The sequence below is a fragment of the Mustela erminea genome, chromosome 19, assembly GCF_009829155.1.
Source record: "Mustela erminea isolate mMusErm1 chromosome 19, mMusErm1.Pri, whole genome shotgun sequence".
NCBI lineage: Eukaryota > Metazoa > Chordata > Mammalia > Carnivora > Mustelidae > Mustela > Mustela erminea.
The window spans coordinates 56,158,373-56,178,484 of record NC_045632.1 but is presented as its reverse complement, the minus strand read 5'-3'; the positions used below and the strand labels follow the sequence as shown (position 1 = coordinate 56,178,484).

Here is a 20,112-nt window from a genome sequence, read left to right as displayed (position 1 = left end):
TGGGAGCGGGACGGAAAGGAGGGAGGCCCTGGGAGGCGTCAGCGGAGGGGGACACGCCCCTCCTTCTAGAGCAGCAGGTCTGAGCAAACGTGACATTGGGCTGAGAACCTTCCACCGTGTGGGGGACGCGTAGGCCTTCCTCATCTTGTGCTCTCTTTTTGTCCTTGTGCTGGAAAGGTTTCAGATAAGACGGCTTTCCAGAAACATGTGGATGTTTCCAGAAACATCCGTGGTATGTGACGTGTGTACACAAGGTGAGACAAGGCGTGGGGCGGCAGGTGAGTGGGAGGGGGAGGTCACGGGGAGCCTGCGGCGGGTTGGAGGGAGCTGACACCCTGGACGTTCATGGGGGTTGTCCTGGGGTCAGTGGCATCGGGGAGGGGAGCTGCCAGGTGGCCTTGGTTGGCCCCCAGAGCTGCAGGGCTGTGGTGGCCCTCAGTTGTCACCAGCTGGGCCCACGTGCCCGGGCCACCCGGGAAGGGTGTGAACTCGGCAGAAGCTGACCCCGAGGGGCGACGGCTGAGTGCCACGGCTGACAGCACCCTGCGATCGGGACGGGTTCCCATTCAGGGTCTGAGCGACCCCACAGGTCATCTGCCCTCCTAGGTCATTTGGGGCAAATCCACGGAGGGCTCGGGGATCTGGACTCGGTGCCCTTACTAGCGGTCATTCTTCAGCACACATCACTGAGATGCTTAGAATTTTATATCCCATTATGGAAAATGTTTCATTTGGAAAAACCTCCAATCTACAGAAAAGCTGCAGAAACAGGACAGCGTACACCTGCATGCGTTTGCCCCTCGCCTGGATCCGTCACTTGTCAACGTTCGCCACTAACAAACACTGTCATCTTTCCAGCAGATTCTCAGGAAGCCCTCTGCCACCTCTGCGTCAGGTGACCTGCGGCGTCATGACACTTTATCCTCCACTCCGTCAGCCCGTGTCCCCTCAGAACGAGGCCCTGCCCCTCCATAATCAGGCACAATATCAAGTTCAGGAAGCTCCAGCTGAGCCAATATTATTATTTTGTAACCACCCAAACACGTTCTCCGATCCTACATGGAGGGGGGGGCAATTCCCCCCAAGAGGAACGACCCAACCAGGGGTCATTCATTGCATTTCAGAGTCCTGCAAAATAGCTTCCCAAGAGAACATTTTTATTTTTTAATTTTTGCTTTTTTTTTGTTTTTTTGTTTTCCTGACATTTTCCAGATTCTAGCCATGGGGCATCTCAGCTTGGAAAGAGAAGCCCTTCCTTCCTAGCCGGAGCTTGGCCCACCATCCCGGGTCCAAGCCCCAGCCCCTCCCCTGCCCTGCTCTTTCCCTCCGTCCGCACCTGCCCTGGATGCTAAGGGGGGACCTGGGGAAGGCTTCCCTTGTACGGTGCCTCTCAGAGTCTTGCTGTCTTTGTCCACAGCAGGCAGGAGAGGGAAGACCTCCTAAGAAGGGTGTTGACCTCTCCAAGGCACTCACACGTCGGCACATAAGTAGGGTTATTGGGTTTGGGGGGGTGGATATGCATCTCCGCTGAGCAGAGCCAGAGCCGGGAGGCGGTGCTTCTCAGTCCCTGGGAGCGGCTCCCAGTGTCCCCAGCCCTGGAGGGCGCCCCCCCCGCCCCCTGCACGCCCAAGGGGACTGGGACGGAGCCCGCACCCTCCACTGGGGCTGCAGACCGCCTTCCTCTACCAACCACGCCTTTGATCGCCCACATCTGTCCAGCCACAGCCTCTCCTCTCAGAAACGGCCCAGACGATGCTCGGATACCCAGAAGACACACACAGTCCCAGACGCCATCAGAGAGCCTTTGCGGTTCCGACAAATCCGTTCACGCATGACTCACTGTCCACGTCACGTGAACCCGCAAATAAACGTCCTTTTATGAAAACCCCTATTAGTTTAATCAACTGCCATTGGGTTTGCTGTGACACATGCCGAGCATTTCTACCGGAGACCCGTTCCGACAGGTCTGGCTGCCTGGAGCCCGAGTTTCAAGACGCGGGAAGCGTGTTCTCTGATCTGTTGCAGTCACGTTCCAGCCCCGGAGACACCCGCTGGGGGTCAAATCCTGCCACGGTCCCTGAGGGACCTGGGACAAGTCCTGAAGCCCTCTGAACCTCTATTTCTTCATCTGCAAAACCAACGTAACACCGTGAGAATCGGGTGGGCTAGGCCGGTAGAACCCGGCCAGCGGCACCCTCACGGCCCACCGCCCCACGCTCACCTGCCGGTCCTTCCGGGGGCGCCTCCTCCTCCCCGCCCAGCTCTCTCGCGGAGGCTGAGCACGGTAAGCAAGATGTAATCATTTTAGTTTCTGCGCCAACCCAAAATGTTAAAGTCAGTAAAAAAAAAAAAAAAGTGAGTGTCTCATATATACAGCTCAGTGTCCTTAAAACATAGATCCCACGACACAGAAAAATGAACCCAATTTAAAAAGATGGGCAAAGCATTTGCGAGGGTAATTCACGAAGAACCCCCAACGGCTAATAAATAACCACTGGTAACTGAAGAAATGCAAATTAAATCCACTAAGAGATGAATTTTTTTTTAGCTAGCATTTTCAAATAATGGCATCAGGTCCTGGCGTTGGTGAGAATGTGGGAAAATGGGCCTTAACCCACAAGGCTGGTGGGGTTTTAAGTCGATATGTTTGCAGGGCCAAATTGCAGCATCTACTAAGGCTTTCTAAGCATTTAGTATCTGCGAATTTATCTTCGGGAAATGATAGGTGTGCTTAGGAGTTTCAAAGAGTGTTCACTGCCTGCTTTTCTTTTTCTTTTTTTTTTTTTTTTTAAAGATTTTATTTATTTGACAGACAGAGGTCACAAGTAGGCAGAGAGGCAGGCAGAGAGAGAAGGAAGCAGGCTCCCTGCGGAGCAGAGAGCCCGATGCGGGGCTTGATCCCGGGACCCGGAGATTATGACCTGAGCTGGAAGCAGAAGCTTAACCCACTGAGCACCCAGGCACGCCTGCTTGCTGCTTTTAACAGGGAACAGGTGCATTCAGCCTTGAGGCCCAACAAGAGGGGTTCCCTTCGACAAATTATGGCCTGTCTCCATTATGAAAGACCTCATACCTTCATAGAGTGGTAGAAAGAGAGTTTACTGATAGAAAAAGTGTCCCCAGTTTATTGCTGAGTGAAACACAAGTTTAAATTTTAAAAACCATATCTACGGGAGAATCCATTTTGGTAAAAATGTACATTTATGCAAAGGAAAAACATTGAGAATAGTACACCCTCTAAACTTTTTTCTTATAATTTGTGAATATATTTATTTTAATTATTGAGAGTGTGAATGCGCGGTGGGGAGAGGCAGAAGGAGAGGGAGAGAGGGCATCTCAAACAGACTGCCTATTAAGTGTAGAGCCAGACGCGGAGCTCGATCTCAGAACCCTGAGATCATGACCTGAGCTGTTATTGAGAATCAGACGCTCAGCCATCCAGATGCCCCTATGCCCTTCTAAAGTTTAACAGTGGTTATCTTTGGATGGTTAAAGTACGGATAATTTTTATTTTCTTTTGCTATTTTGTATTTTAAAATTTCTCTTATTTTTTAATAATCATTTATTTTTTTAAAAAGCGGGCATAAGTTCTGATTACCTGTGGGGAGTCGGACGGGATAGGTATGGGGGAAATACTTCTTTTTAAGAATACTTCTTCAAAAACTGGTGGTAAAGGTGGCTTCTCCAGTATCTTTGGAATCACCTAGTTTCCTGCAAAATCAGAGAAGGATCCGGCTGTGCAAGTAGGACATGTGAATTCTACCAGGGGGCTTTGACGGATTCCTAATTAGGATCCTGACGCGTGAAGCTGGGCATTCCCTATGGATGCCCCTGAGAGTTTCAGCCTCTGTCCCATCCTGAATCCAACAAAAAACAAAGTCCCATCTACTTGGCAGAGCGCTCGCTGCACAGTAAGTTGAACGTAGCCACTGAAAATATTCATGCAAATATCTTCATTAGTAAAATCACGCAATTAACCTGAAATATGTGCTAAATGAAGCAGCCAAATTGTTGCAGCTTTCCCCACCTCTTAATTATAATTTTGGTAATCAATTTTTTTCCTGATTACCAAAAAGGAAAAAAAAAAAAAACCCTTCAGTGTGCGCAGCGTGTGAGGATGAGTCGGAACGTGAGATAAAACCCCGAATCATTTTAGCGAAGAAGGCCATTAACCTTTCCTGTGTTTTTGTTCATTGCAGGCATTTCCTGCTAATGCTCATTGCGGAAGATGATTGGATTTTAACAAGAGCTTTTTGGATCAAGCGTCGGCCCTTCCTGAACTGTACGTTTTGCAAGTGCTGCTGTCATTAAAGGTTACCAGCACTTCCATTATCATCTTCCCAGCGTTTATTTCTTAAATGGCTTTCGACTGCCGTGTAAAAATGTTCCCTAAGTGAAAACTGACATCCCGGCTCACAGCCCGAGGTGTTCAGAAGGCCGCGAATGTCCAGCGGCCAAGGGGAAAGCAGCAGGGGTGGGAAGCAGGGGGTCCTGCTGGGCTCATCTCCCATGTTCTCTGGTCTCCTGTTCCAATTTACTGAGGTGTTAGGGGATTCCAAGTGGGAAGGCCACACAGTCTAGCATTTCACAAGGTGACCCTGGAGGAGCTGCTTAGCCTGGGGTACAGGGCTCAGTTTCTAAACCTGTAAAATGGGGAAGCGAGTGGGGTTTGAGAGATGACTTGAGTCTCCAGCCCATATAAAGGAGAAAACCTATTTGCCCACACTTAGGCTGACACCTTTTAAGCTTCCTCTTTTAACGTGTTCTTGAAACAGTCCACCTCCTAAGACTAAACAGGAACTTACCGTCCCCAGATAGCACAGGTGGGTACTTGACCTTTCTAGTAGGGTGCTGGTTTGGACCATTGGACATTAGAGTTTCTCCCGCGATGCAGAAATGCCTAGTGCTTAGTCATGAAGATAGAAGTAGGAAGAACACATATGTGATACATACATATGAAGAAGAGCTAAGAAGGCAGGGCTGGGAGAGCAGGTTGTGCACTGCACAAGGACATCCTCCAAGGGGAGCCTGCTATTCACGGCAGAGGTAACTGCAGATTTGTGTATTTATCCTCAAAGTTTTCTAGATAAAAAATCACTCCGTTGTAATGCTTTTTTGCCAAATGAAAATAAAATATCCCGAGAAGGGGCATCCCTTTTCAAGGGGCAGAAAGACATCATATAGGCTGCCACATGGGGAAAGCCCTCCCTCATGATGCTGGAGTTTGGAGGGGAAACAAGAAATGTGGGGGACAGAGGGGAAGGCGGGATGTGTGGGTCCTTTAGAGGTGTTAACCTGAAAGATAAAACTGCCAGTTATGTTACCAGCAACAGATGGGTTTAGTGGAATCAAAGAATTGCAATCTGGGACCGAAAAGCTGTGGCAAAACCGTGGGCAACTCTGGGTTGATACAGAGGCAAGCTTTTTAAGGAGAAAAGGATGTTGGAAGGGTGGTTATGAGCTAAAAGTCCACTGGAGGAAACAGGGGGTTCCAGGTGTGGTGGCTTCTTGCTGGCGAAGCTGCTGCCCAGGAAGGAAGAAAGTTCTCTTCCAGGAGTAGCGGCCACCTGCAAGGTTAAGCCCCCTCTTCCGGCTGCGTCTGCAACCGACTACGCGTGAGGCAGGGCAAGAGTGCTGCCCCTGCCCACCTCCTGACTCCATTTTTGGGAGGTTTCCTGTGGCTAGTTTTCACAGAGGAGCCCCTGACTACGGTGTTATGGGGAATCTGGACTTCTGCCCTGCTTCCTGTTTAGGATCTGCAAGGGGACTGCATCTCGGGGGGTCCTGAACTTACCAGGGGAAGCTGGTGATACAGCGAGACATGAAGAAGGGGCCTGGAGTACACGGCAGGTTCCCGGCAGGAAACAGCCCCCTCCTGCTGGGAACAAGACCGAGATGTGGCCAGGGTCCAGGGAAGCCAGCAGAGACACGGAGCCAGGGCAAGGGGGTGGGAGGCCTGACCAGGCAAGGGAAGGGAGGTCCACGGACAGGCTGCCCCACAGAGGTGGGTCTGGGGGAGAGGACCCAGGAGGGAGGGAACCAGAGAATGAGAACAATACCCAGCATCTCCATCCTTCTTCCCTTGGCGTCGGTATTTGTGTCCACGTGTCGTGTGTGTAGGGTGTGTATGTGTCCTGGGTGTGTGCACGAGGGTGGGGGGGAAGAACAGGAAGGGGGAGGGAGACTGTTAAATCAAACCCTTCTCCAATATTCCATCCCAGAAACTCACTTAAATGATTATGGTACCCTCTTATAATGGAATATTCTAGAACCACGAAAAAAAATCCTATTTCTGAAAAATAGGAGAGATCAATACCACTTGTAATGATAAATGCAGAGGTTTTTGATAAAATTCTACCAACCGGCATTAAACAACTCATTAGAGAAAAGACGCCCAGACCAAATATAGGCTTTGTTCTTAATGTAATTTATCACTAAATAAGAGAAAATGTTTGAAAACATGAGTAATTGAAGCAGAAAGTTTTAAAAAATGATTCGATGCCTCCTTTTCATAGACTGGAAGCACAATGTTTAAAGGGGATTTCCCCTCACCACGACGACACTGCATGTGAAGTTCAAGTTCAACAGATTATTTATGGACTGGCACCGGCCAGGGCACCGGCCAGTGCACCGGCCGGCCTCACCCGGTCCACAGCGATGTGCTAAGCCCGACTCTGTTTGGCCCTGGACCACCTCTTTGGTCTCATCTCCTCCCACCTTTCACTTAGCATCAGCCTCACTGACCTCCCTGCTTCCTGGGAGCATACTGGCTCTGTTTCTGCCACAGGACCCTTGCACGCACAGTTCCCTCCATCTAGAACACGTGCCCTTGCCCCAGATATCCCTATGGCTGGCTCCCCCATTTCTTTGAGATCTCAGCTCAAATGTCATGATCTCTTCAGGGACTTTCTTGAGAACTGTATGTAAAGATCACACAAGGTCCGTCCCAACACCCTACCGGCGCTCTTCATCTCCCCTCTAGCATACAGCACCACCTGCACGCCGGGTACACACTTGTCTGTCTCCGATGCCAGAACGCAAGGGCCATGAGGACAGGGGGTTTGTTCGCTGTTTCCCCAGGACCCAGAACAATGCCAAGCACAGTAATTGCTCAGAGAGTACTTACTGCACGAGTGAATGAGCAGGCCGAAGAGCTGCCCTGTGGAAGGGAGGGAACATCTGCGAATTGCCCACTGAGCCACCCAGGCGCCCCTGCACTTCAAACCTTTTTGCTTAGGAATCCTGCTTGCTTGCACTGCAAACATATTTTCTGAGAAGGCGAGATAGACACCTGGTCTGCAGCTCTGAAGGGACACCGACCCCTGGGTCTGCAGGGAGCAAGGAGCTCTGAGGCCCCGCCCCGTGCAGGGAGCCCCGCCCCGTGCAGGGAGCCCCGCCCCTCCTCAGCCTGACCCGCAGGAGGGCAGCTCCCTGCATTTCTCTGTTTCCAAGTGAGGCTGAGCTGCTTCTCTAGGATTTAGGGGTAGCTGCTGTTCCCTTTTCGGGGCCTGTTGCCAGTCCTGCCTCTTATCTAGTCACTTGTCAGTCTTTTTCTTACTGATTCGGAGGAGCTGTTCTTACATTGAAGAAATCAGGCGTTTGGACCTGCCAAGTCTTGGGCGTGTCCCATCTGTCCATCTCCCTTGTGGCTTCTGAGTTTGGCGTCGCACTCAGAAAAGTGTTCTTTACTCCAAGGTTGTACCAAATCCTCCCGCATCTTCTTCTGCTCCTTTTGCTTACTTTTTGATAGTGTATGTTGTCCCTGGGGTTAGGGGTGGGCTCGTCCCTTTGTAGCCCCGGCAACAGGACGGGAAGTTACCCGCGGGTCTTATCAGGACCCACGGGGAACATCTGGCGCTGGGGAGACAGAGGAGAGAGCTGGGGCACCACGTCTGTGGCTAGAAGGGCTCTTCACTGGTCTCCCTGCTGCTCGGCCACAGGGCGTGTGTGGGATGGCCTCCCACAGCCACTGGGGAGTCCCTGTGAGGGGCAGCAAGTGGACGGCTCCACTCTCCGACACAGGGCTGGAGGCCCTCTGTGCCTCTCCGGATGTTTCTGGATGTTACATTTTATATAGAACCATACTGGGAATGTGACACCTTGTGACAGCCTCCAGCACTCAGTGTTCTGGAATTTCTAAGTGTGAGTTAACCAGACAGGACCCCTGAGGGCAGGAGAGCCACTAAGGTCCCTTTCTTGGAGACCCCTGAACCTCGACCTTTAGCAAGCTCTCTGCTGCCTGGGCCACACCTTCACTCACCCCTTCTTAATCTTTCAGGCCAACCTGCCTGTGGGACAGGAGATGCTTCTGCTGTTCTGCGTGTCTCTGCCCCTCCCTAGCGCTCCCCGGGACTCCCCCTTGACCTCACAGAATCCCTCTCACCAGCCCACCAATGCCCGGCTGACAGCCTCTCCAGACACTAGCTCTGCCATGGGTTTCTAAAGCCAGACGGTTTGCAGTAAAGATCTAACTTGAAGGAAAGTAGGAAATATATATTTCGTTATTTGGTATAAAAAAGCAATGAAAAAAAAAAGCAATGATTTCATAGTTTTCATAAAAGGATACATGCTTATGCTTTAAAAAAAAAAAAAGTGAACAATGTTTAAAAGTGCAAAGAATAATGCCAAAGAAAAAAGCGCCTTCATACCCTCCTCCCCAAATCAGGACCATGGTTAGCACCTGGTCTCCAAGGTATGAATGAAAGAAAACCAGTAATGTGCTTTGCTGAAAACGGGGTATGTTACTATACATAATATTTTCGATGAGAAAGGATTTGATTTTACTTGGATTCAACAATAAAACAATCGGATGTTAAAGTAAACAGATGCCAACTGTTGGATATGCACACACGTGCACATACGCACACACAATCGGGAGAAACAAGTTCCCCATCCCTTCAAAGTTAAGAAAACAGATTATCAAAGTCATAGAAGCTGAAGCCACTGACTTTCTCTTGGGCTCCATGTTTTAATTCTCACCGGTATTTAGTGACTCTTTGGCATGAAAAATGAGAAAATTGGCCCATTTATTTTCTCTTTCCACTTCCCTCCCTGCCTGCCCCAATAACTCATTTTAAAAAGGAAAACTATGTTTTCTGGTAGTTGATTAACAAATGCCATAGAAATCTCTAACACTTAACTATGGGCTGAATTAAAAATATTGAGAATCTGGGGAGTAAAGCCAATTAGATGATTACAATTGTGACACCTGAATTAATTAATCTGTTTTGTCTTCCCAACTCCGTCTTGAAGCTGGAATCCGACACAAAGACGTGAGCACAGTTCAATGGCTTTGAAGATTTTTTGCCTTCCGGTTTTGCCTCAGGAGCGAGAAGAGCTTAATACAAGTGGAAAATTAAGATTTCTGTTGTACACGATAAAGATAAACTCAGGCACTCCACGGAGGCCAAATTACGGTCCGTGTTCCCAACACAGCCCTTTTTATCTGTGGTTGATGGAAGAAGAAATATCGACGCTACTCATAACTAGGATAACCAGTTTGAGCATAATTTCCTGAAATGTAGCAGATCGTTTGGTTTTTAAGGCAGTCCAGGTACGCGCACCTGAAATTTGGGTGTTCCTCTGTACTCCACAGTGAAGACAAAGGAAGTCGGTCTGATGCGATTGGGGGATAACGTCTGATCACATCTCCCTTTCGAAGCACAGTCTCTGCAATCAACAGTTACAGAGATGGTGGCTGTTGTCCCTCAGTCCTCCTACTCTGAGGAATGGATCCGGCCAAGAGACTAAAAAAGGGCTGCCTCCCTCACATGTCTCTCCATCCCTCCATTCATTCGCCCACTGGTTGTGTCTTTTGTTCACAGACTCACTTATACATTCAGCAAATATTTATTGGGCATTCACCAGTGTCAGCCCCATGCGAAGCGTGACAGAAACAATGGCAGATGTATCCGTTAGTGTTGCTGAGTAACAAAAGACACCGGCCAATATGTAGTATTAATACTTAGCTTGGGACAACAGTGATGTTTTCTGACTTATGATCCTGTGGACGGGCTGGGCATTCTCCTGCTGGTCTTACCAGGACATGTGGCTCGAGGGTCAGCAGGGCCAGAAGTCCCAATATGGCTCCACTCACAGCTATGGTGGTTGGTGTTGGGTGTTGGTGGTGCCCCAGCTCTGCTCCGGCCTGGGGTTCGGTTAGATCAACATCCTCAGAAGGCGGCATTCCACAAGAAGGAACGTGGAAAGGGCAAGGGCTCTCAGGCTGGGCCTCAGAGATGGTAGAATAGCCCTTCTGTAGCATTTATGGGTTAGAGCAAGTCATGGGGCCAGTCCGGATTCAAGGGGAGGGGACCTAGGAGCCCATCTCTAGACAGAAGGAGAGGCAAAACCCCATCGCCCAGGGACCTGTACCGGGATGAGAGGAATCTGAGGTCATGGTTTGCAATCCACCATAATAAGCAAGATGGAGGCGACCCCACCCTCACGGAGCTTGGCGTCTGTAGCAACAGCTCGGATATGCCGAGTTCTTAAAATAGAATGTGCCAGACACCACTCTCCATGCCTGACGGTGTCAGGATACACGATCCTCACGACAGCCTTACGGCGTCCTAGTACGAGCCCCACCTTTCTCACAAGCAGAAACACAAAGATGCTGCATGACTCCTGGGGTCTGGAAGGGGTCAGTATTAAACAAATGAGACACAGAAGTCGAGGTGGTCCATATGGAGGCCTACGGAGGTTAGCGTCTGCAGGTTAGGAGTCCTTCCTGGTTCAACAGTTGGCGACACGGTGGGGGTGTCGTCTCAGTTATGCGGAGGACAAGGGAGCGCGGCACACGGCGCCATCCAGGCACCTATCACGGAGTGACGTGTCCCATCCTGGGGGTTCACATGGCTTCTCTGGAGAAGGGACATTTAGGTTCCTGTATAAAGGATAAAAGCCCCAATCACGCAAGGAGAGGGGGTGGGGAGGAAGGTTCCACGGGCACAGCCGCCGAGAGGCAGGATGTCGTCCGGGCTGACCACCGCAGACTCTGCAGGGAGATCTGGAGCAGGTGAAGAGATCACCACGCTGGGCAGCGGGGGGGGGGGGCTGACAGGGGACACCGAGGAACAGCCACCCTGCCTTAGGAAAATCACTCACAGATTTTGAAAATAAGCTGGGGTTTGGAATACTCTGTGAACGGAATTCGAAAGGCAGAGGCCAGAGAGAATATTATTAGCCTCGTGGAGTAGTCCAACGATTCACGCGCTGAGTGCCCATGGGCTCTGCGGTCCCAGAGCCCTTCCGAGCACCTGCCTAAACACACACCCACACAGAACGCCGCCTTGGGGCTGAGTTGGGTCTAACATGAGTCCAGCTCGACTCATTTCTCACATTTTCCTCCTCCACAACACGTCTCGATAATCACCATCTGTATTGACTGGCCCAGGTCTTTTTGAATGCAGGTACATGACCATTTACTAAATTCTGTAGGGTTTTAGGTGGTTTCTAGTTTTCTCCTATCACAATCAACGCTACCAGGCACCGCTCTGTTATTCTTTTTGCTACTGGGTAAGTATTCTCTAGTGTGACCGCTGTTGCATTCTGGACATTTTATTTATTAAAAAATGATTTTATTTATTCATTTATTTGAGAGAGATCGAGCGAGCTAGCAGGGAAATGAGCAGAAGGAGAGGGACAAGCAGACTCCACCTTGAGCACGGAACCTGATATGGAGCTCCGTCCCATGACCCCGAGATCACGACCTGAGCCAAAACCATGAGCTGGACGCCTGGGTCAACTGAGCCACCCAGGTGTCCCCTTGCACGTTTCCCGGGGACTGCTGCCACGCCTCCCCATAAGTCTGTAGCAATTCATATCTCACGAACCTTTTATGAGAGTACCCACTCCTGTGCCCATACAAGATATCATCCCTCATTTATAGTTAACAACCTGAAAGGCCAAAAAAAAAAAAAAAAAAAACAAAAAACAAAACCCCAAACAAAAAAAAAAAACCAAACCAACAAGAGCAACAACAACAACAAAACCAATAAAGGGTTTGATCCCGACTGCTCGTCCATCAGTTGGTATGAACGTGCGTGGTCCTAATCTCCGGGCAGTCTTATCAACAGTAAAGTGGCCCTGTTTATGAGACACTGTTTCACATTACAGGAGTCATTTGCTTGGGGAAACTGCCCAGTTTTCTTTGAAAGTTTGTGGATAAATTGACTCCAAATGAAGTTTAAGGTTTATAGCAAAGCGTATGGCTCCGAAGGATATCAAAGAACAGCCCAGAGTGATTTCAAAGTACTTATAAGGCTGGAGCATATATGAACAGAGAACCCGTGGTCTGTCTAGGGCTTATTCATTATAGGGTTCCTTCTGGGGCTAATAACACAAACTGGCAGACCACCTTTCCTTCCGAGCAGACTAAGTGTGCTGATGAGCCATTCCTCGTACTTGTCAAGACAGGACGGTGTTATCCCCACTGATAAACGCAGGCTTCATTGTTTCTGAAGTTGTTTGTGGAAAGAATGAGTCAGCAGGAAAAGCAGATGGGAAACCACACGAAATCTGAACGAGGCTTTTGAACGGAGCTGCTTCAATAAGAGCCGTTATGTTTTCCTTTATACCTAGGCATTTATATTTTAAATTCAATCAAGCTGAAATCTTAAGCGGCATCATTTTATTAAACACGGAACTGACTGAATGCAAGTTTGTCTTTTTTCTTTAAAAACGACTCCAGACTGGACTGACCTGATTCTAAGTGCTCAGCCCTGGAACACTGGGTGAAGCCATCGGTGGGGACAGAAAATAACCCTGAGAAATGGGGTCATTATTCTCAGGGAATTTCGTATTATGTTATTAATGGAGAATGCAGACCCCCCTCTGAAGGCAGAATAGTGTCTCTGGGGGTGGTTTTGGGGTGTGATCAGTAGGACGGTGAATTTAAGAAAACAACCAGATAATATTAAATCCACACAAAGAAGCTACCTCCTGCTCCAGGCTCTCCCATCTACCAAAAGTCCTATGGAACGGACTTCTCTAACACACATCCGGTCCCCCCAGTTCTCTAGAAGTCTACTGCTGGTGTAGGCAACGTCGTCTCTGGTCTGGACCACTGGGGGCGCCTCCAAGGGGTCTTCCGGCATCCATTCCAGCTCTGGCGCTGGGTGCGGCTGGGTATCAATCTGGCCACAGTATCTTTCCTTGCGAAGTCCTCCTGGCTAAGAATCTCCAAGAACTCAATAATCCCAGTAACCTGATCTCCAAATCAGGGGTAGATTTTTGTTAATCTAAGCCAATTAGGGTGGCCCCATCTTCTCTGCAGTGAGTGGGTTGGACTAAGTACATCATCCTGTTCTGGTCAGTGGGCTAAGAAGAATTCTGCCAGGACCTTTTGGGAAGAGTTTCTTCATTCCTAAAAGAGAATTACTGGAGGTGTTGCTATTATTTCCTTGAGCTATTCTTCTACCTGGATGAGATGCTTGGAAGGTGGGGCCCAGCCTGCCACCAGACCAAGGACGAGGCCAGCATGCTGCAGGCGGATGGGGCCAGAGCCCATCAAATTGGGAAACTGGTCTGGCGCCCCGCCTGAGTTGGCTCTATCTTTGTGCTCTGTGAAAAGGGAGGCAGGACTCTTCCTTCTCCTTGAAGCCAGCTGGAGCCGGGATTTCTATTACTTGTAGGAGGGCACCCGGTGTCCGTGTGTCCCCATGTGGGGACAGGTCATAAAAATCACAAATCCTAACACGTTACTTCTCAGCTTAAAACTTCTCACGGCAATAACGAAGCACCAGGAAGAGACATTAAGAAAATAATCCCATTTACAATTGCACCCCAAATAGCAAAATACCAAGGAATGAGCTAGACAGAACACATGATCTCCACATTTGTATGGAACCATGAAAGACCCCAAATGGCCAAAGAAACCTTGAAACAAGATGAACAAAACTGGAGGTATCACAATACCAGATTTCAAGATAGACTACCAACCTACAGCCATCAAGACAGTGTGGTACGGACACAAAAAGAGACACATGCATCAGTGGACCAGAAGAGAGAGCCCAGAAACAGACCCATGATTAGATGGCTGATGTATCTTTCATGAAGAAGCAGAGAATATGCAAAGGGAAAAAGGCAGTCTCTTCAACAAACGGTGTGGGGAAAACCGGACAGCGACACGCAGAAGAATGAAACCGGACCACTCTCTTATACCAGACACAAAAATAAACCCCAAATGGATTAAAGACCGAAATGTGAGGCCTGAACCCATAAAAATCCTAGAAGAGAGCACGAGCAGTAATTTCTCTGACATCTGCGGTAGCAACTTGTTTCTAGACAGGTCCCCCCGAGGCAAGGGGAACAAAAGAAAAATGAACTATTGGCAATTTATCACAATAAAATGTCTCTGTCCAGTGAAGGAAACCATCAGAAGAACTAAAAGACAACCCACTAAATGGGAGAAGGCATGTGCCAGTGACCTATCAGATAAAGGCTCAGTATCCAAAACCTATAAAGAACTTATACAACTCAACATAAAAAAACAAAACAAAACAAAATGAAGAATCCAATTAAAAAATGGGCAGAAGGGGTGCCTGGGTGGCTCAGTGGGTTAAGCCTCTGCCTTCGGCTCAGGTCATGATCCCAGGGTCCTGGGATCGAGCCCCGCATCGGGCTCTCTGCTCAGCGGGGAGCCTGCTTCCCCAGCTCTTCCTGCCTGCCTTTCTGCCTACTCGTGATGTATCAAATAAATAAATAAAATCTTTAAAAAAAAATGAGCAGAAGACATGAATAGACCAAATGGCCAATGGACACATGAAAAGATGCTCCACTTCACTCATCGTCAGGGAAATGCAAATCAAAGCCACAATGGGATGCCGCCTCACACCTGTCGGGAAGGTTAAGATCAACTCCCCCAGGAAACGACAAGTGTTGGTGAGGATGGGAAGAGACGGGGTCTCTCATGCACCGTTGGGGGGAATGCAAACTGGTGCAGCCGCTGTGGAAAAAAGCATGGAAGGTCCTTCAAGACTGAACACAGAGCTACCATGCGATCCGGAATTCCAATACTGGGTATACATCCGAAGAATACAAAAACGCTAACTTGAAAGGACACACGGATCCCGATGGTTTACAAAGGTCCAAGTGTGGAAGCAGCTCACGTGTCCGTCCATGGAAGAACGGATAAAGAGGGCGGGTGTTTGTACACAAAGGAATATTACTCAGCCATCAGAAAGGACGAACGCTTGCCATGTGCCACGACGTGGATGGAGCTTGAGGGGACACCGCCACGTCAAAGAAGTCGACATAGACCAACACGCATGATCTCACTCGGACGTGGAACTTAAACAAAATCAATGAGCAAAGGGGGAAAAAGAGAGACAAACCAAGAAGCAGACTCTTAACTACAGCGAACAAACAGATGGTTTCCAGAGGGAAGGGGGCTCGGGGGCTGTCTGATGCTTATTCTCATGGTTAAGAGTTTGGTTGTGAGGGACACTCCTAGAGTTTCAGAGGTGAAGTGTCCTCCTCCATCATATCAAGAGTGTGCGCTAGCAGCAGGACGTCTGTGTTGATGTCGACCTTGACCGTTTGCCTGAAGTGTGTCTGTCAGCTTTTTCCACTGAAAAGTTACTCCCCTCCCACGCTGTACTCTTCGGGAGGATGTTAGTCTGTGCCACCCATGCCTGAGGAGTGGGGAGTTCTGCACCCCTGGAGCACAGTTTTAAAGAAAGCCTGACAGAGCCACTGGGGAGTCCCGGAGTCAAGGGTCACCTGTCAGAGGAGTCCCACGTTCTCCAGGACTGGGAAGGGCTCACGATGTCTGCCGTGCTCTGTCACTGGCTGGGAAGAGCCCACGGCAAGCTCGGCCTCCGTGCAGAGGCAACAGTGGATTTCAGGAGCTGGGGCTGTGGGACGGTCACCCACCCTGCAGTCAGAGACAGCTCCTCAATGACACTGAGGCCACAGGGAGAAGCCACGAGCACGTGGCTCCTTCGACAGCCCAGCTGAGGTCCTAGCCGACCACCTAGTGATGCGTCCGGCCTCTGGGCCTTCACTGCGGAGGCCCCGGGCCATCAAGACACATTCCTCTCATCGTGCTCTGTCCAAATTCCCCTCCCACAGAATCTGGGGGCGTTGCACAACTGGTCCTGATCAGCCATGAGGTTTTGCGGTGACATGTCACGCAGCTAAGAGGGACGCTGCCTGCCTTCGCTGCAGGGAGGCCTGTCTGTCCCTTTGTAACTAACTCCCTTCTTTTGCTTACATGGTTGTGGCAGCTTCTGGGACAGACCCCACCTGGCCCATGGGTTAAGCAGGGACTGGAGGCTCTCGGGAGAGAGGCTCTGGAAAGAACAAGCTGCCTCTGACAGCATCCAAAACTAGAGAACCACGGGGAGCTTTCCCAAGCCTGAGCTCAGCCCTCCAGGATCCAGGCCACGGGCACTGCCCCATGGGTAAAGGCAATTTGTAATTCATCCTCAACCCTGAAAATGCATTCATTTGAAAGGACTGGACCACTGCAGTAGAAAGCAGGGGACAAGCCACTCAGTGCCCAGCGGAGGGGTATGACCCACTGGCAACACGAGAGGTGGCTTCCCACCTGGGCAGGAACGCTCAGCACCTTCGGAGCCACACAAATTGAAAGGGTGAGACAAGTCCTTTGACACAAAGAAGCTTCTGGTAAGGACTCAGAGCTATTTTCTGCTTGTCTCAAGAACCTGAAGCACGATTTTACGCGAACAAGATCTGCTCATCTCTAATGCATGCTGGACTGTTTGTTCACCACCTTTCAGAGGATTAGAATTTCTGTTTAAACAGAAGATTTTCTTCTCCTCATCTGTGTAGGGCTGGCACTGCGGAAGTCCTCTCATAGCGCACATCAGAGAGTGAGAAGTCGAGGGGGAGGGGAGGCGCAGGAGGGCTACCGAGGGTCCCCCCGCGGGGAAGGGGCAGTTACTGGGTTCTTAGTTGTCCACTTCATGCCAGCACGTGCCCAGGGGAGGAAGGAGATGGGGCACGACGGGGGAGACGGGGAGGAGGAAGCAAGGGGGGCGGCTCTGCGGACTTACTGGGCACCACCCCTGCTCTCTTGCCTTACGCCATTTGGATTTCCTTCCGGCATCCACCCTGTCCTGAAGCAGTCACCCCCCTCAGGAGAAGATGCTCCGGCCTCTGGCTCCAGGGTGCATCTTTAACACCCAGGGGCATCAAAGTTGACTGTGGAAGTAAATTCTGGAGCCGGATGGCTTGGGCTAGAATCCCAGCGTTTCCATGTACAAGCTGTGCAACCTTGTCCGAGTAACTCAGCCTCTCTGGGCCAGGTTCCTCATCCGTGCATGTGGCTAGGAATTACACCCATTTTATAGGGCTGTGCGAGGACTGAGTTAGTATTTTGAAGCGCCTACGAGGCTGGCTGGCACAGAGCATTTTGTTAAACGAATAAAAGCCATTTCCTTCTCTTTCCTGGCATTTCATGGAGGGGTGAGGAATGAGTATGTGACTGTCTCCGGGCAAAGATACAGGAGAGGGAACTGGCCCCGCTCCCCAGATTTCCCCAGATTTCTTGTTATGTGAAAAACACACAGCCCCTCTCTAGAGCACTGAGGGGGTCGCTGCTCCTCACCCCAGAAACCTTCCTGACTTACTTCACTCCAAGTGGCTTGGCTAAGAGTTGGCTGGGGGTTCTCAGCGGGGATCCTGCATACTTGGGAACTCACGTGACACCGGAAAACAAACCTGCCACTTCCTTCCACGTGCAGTGACATTCTCTAAATGCTAACTGTAACCATTAACAAAGGTGGCATACTGATATATTTTGTAGATATTTGTATAAACACAGGCTGGGCTTTGCAATTTCACGTCCCTTTTCTGGGGTCAATACCATTTTCTTCCAGGTCTCCAACAGGCTTATATGTTCTGACGGGCTTGTAGGCCGTTTGCCCCGCACCACTGATGCCTCCCGAGTAAGTTATGGCTCAGTGTTCAGCACCAACGGACTTCCTCACTGTAGCAACGCGGCGGCCGAGCTCCCCCGAGAGCCTTCGCCCTCCCCGCGGCCTGCTCCCCGCAGGAACAGAGTCCGTCTTCCCAGCCTGGAGTCCGCAGGCGACACGGCGCTCTGCTGGGCCTGTCCTGGCTGTACGGCCACCCTCGGACCAGGACTGTTGGGGGCCGGGGACTGGGAGAGGGCTCTTTCATGTGACCCATGCAGGTCAGGAGAGGACTTTGCCAGAGTCACGGGGACAGGAACAGCGGAGGTGATTTCTTGCCAGTGATGAGTCAGGCTCTCGCGCAACAATTCTAACTTACTGACTGCTCGACTTCAGTGAAACAGATGCGCACACCTGCCCCCACGCGCACGCCTGCTCCCACGCACACACCTGCTCCCACGCGCACGCCCCACCCCCGCAGGCGCACACCCGCCTGCACGTGCTCACCCGCTCCCACGCGCACGCCTGCTCTCACGCGCACACCCGCCTGCACGTGCTCACCCGCTCCCACGCGCACGCCCGCTCCCACGCGCACGCCCGCTCCCACGCGCACGCCCGCTCTCACGCGCACGCCCGCTCCCACGCCCGCTCTCACGCGCACGCCCGCTCCCACGCGCACGCCCGCTCTCACGCGCACGCCCGCTCCCACGCGCACGCCCGCTCCCATGTGCACACCCGCTCCCACGCACACCCGCCCGCACGCGCTCACCCGCCCGCAGCATCCAGCGTGTGGGTCAACAGCTCAGCTCAGATGCCAGAAGCAGAGCGGGTTCTGGCTTTTCCACGCACCACGTTCGCCCCTTCCCATTGGCCAGAGCAGGTCACATGACCCAGTTCCCAGGGAGAGCTTGGGAAGGAAGGACACACCCTCCGCCAGTCCAGGGTTGGCCGTGGGGTGACCCTGCCCTCACGGTATGGGGGCGAGGACCAGCCAGGCACACGGTGTGTGGCTGTACGTGGTGTCTGTGACCTTGGCCTGCCTTTCCAGCATGGCTCTGCCTCCGCTTGGCCAGGCTGTGGCAGAGCAGGGTGGAACTGGCTGCAGGCGCCTTTAAAGTGCGAATTTCTTGGTACTAACACCTTGTTAGCTTCCCTCTCCCCGCTGATCACGGGCGGCTCAGTTACCATGGGAAAGCAGCAGAAAAGTGGGAGGGGGGGGGAACGGGTCATCCTGCAAGTTGGAAAATTAAGAACAAAGAAAAATGGATTCTAAAAGTAATGCATGAACATGCGCATTATGCAATTCCAACAGTAAAGACGTGTGCAAATCAAAGATATGAATACGCCCCGTCCCCTTCTCTCCCTGAGTCCCGGTGGTCGGACACTGTGAGCCCCTCCTTGCTGTCCCCCAGTGCGCTTTCCTCCAGAATCCGGCATCCAGGCCGTTTGGAAGCGTTCGTCCTGCGGGTTGTTAGAATTCCTTGCCTTCCCCCAAGCTGTCAGGTGCCTCCCTGGAGCTTTTGGAATTACAGAGATGGAAGTTTCTAAAAATGTGCCAGGATCTCTTACACTAAGGGGCAAGCTGGCCTGCTCTGTCTCGGGGAAAGTACACCATGCTCTGGGCTCCGCCGTCCACCGAAGGCGAGGCTCCCCTTCCTTCTTGTTGATGTCAACAGGCTGGGAGCCCGCGTGTGTTTCCCACCCCACAGCAGTCCCGTGCAGAGCTCCCTCTGTCCTATGTTCGTGCCCCCAGCAGGGGACGCTGGTTGGGGAGGGGCAGTCGTGGGTGGGGATGGCCCAGGGACCAGAGGCCTTTGCTCCAGCCCCCAGATCTTCAGTAGGAAGGTCCCCATCCCCCTCTCTTCTCCTCTTAACTGAGTATTTGAGACCTCTCTGCCTCAATGGGGTAGGAGCATTAAAACACTCACCACATGGGTTGTTCTGGATGCTTCTACCATCTGCCCTGTTGCGGAGAACCCTGGCAGGGTCCTCGCAGTGGCCTGAGCTACAAAGCTGGGGGAACAGCTGATTGGAGAAGAGGAGAGAAACTTATCCCTTGGCCCTGAGGGGCAGACGTACCTGGATAGAAATCTTGGCTGACCGCACACTGTGTGTCCTTTAAGCGCTGGGACCTCAAGAGCCACAGACTGAGGGCCTTGAAACGAACAGACAGCTACCCTGTCATGTTCTGGAAGCAGAGGTCTGAAATCAGGCTGCCGGCAGGCCCAGG

The 20,112-nt window shown here is 51.2% G+C and overlaps 1 long non-coding RNA gene across 1 annotated transcript; it reads right to left on the bottom strand.

Moving 5' to 3' along the window:
* Positions 1 to 2,037: 2,037 nt before the first annotated feature.
* Positions 2,038 to 18,708, bottom strand: LOC116578745. The gene is made up of 3 exons (XR_004281035.1): positions 18,652 to 18,708; positions 2,222 to 2,311; positions 2,038 to 2,128 (listed from the first exon to the last, which is right to left on the bottom strand). It is a non-coding gene; the product is annotated as an uncharacterized LOC116578745 (long non-coding RNA).
* Positions 18,709 to 20,112: the final 1,404 nt, after the last annotated feature.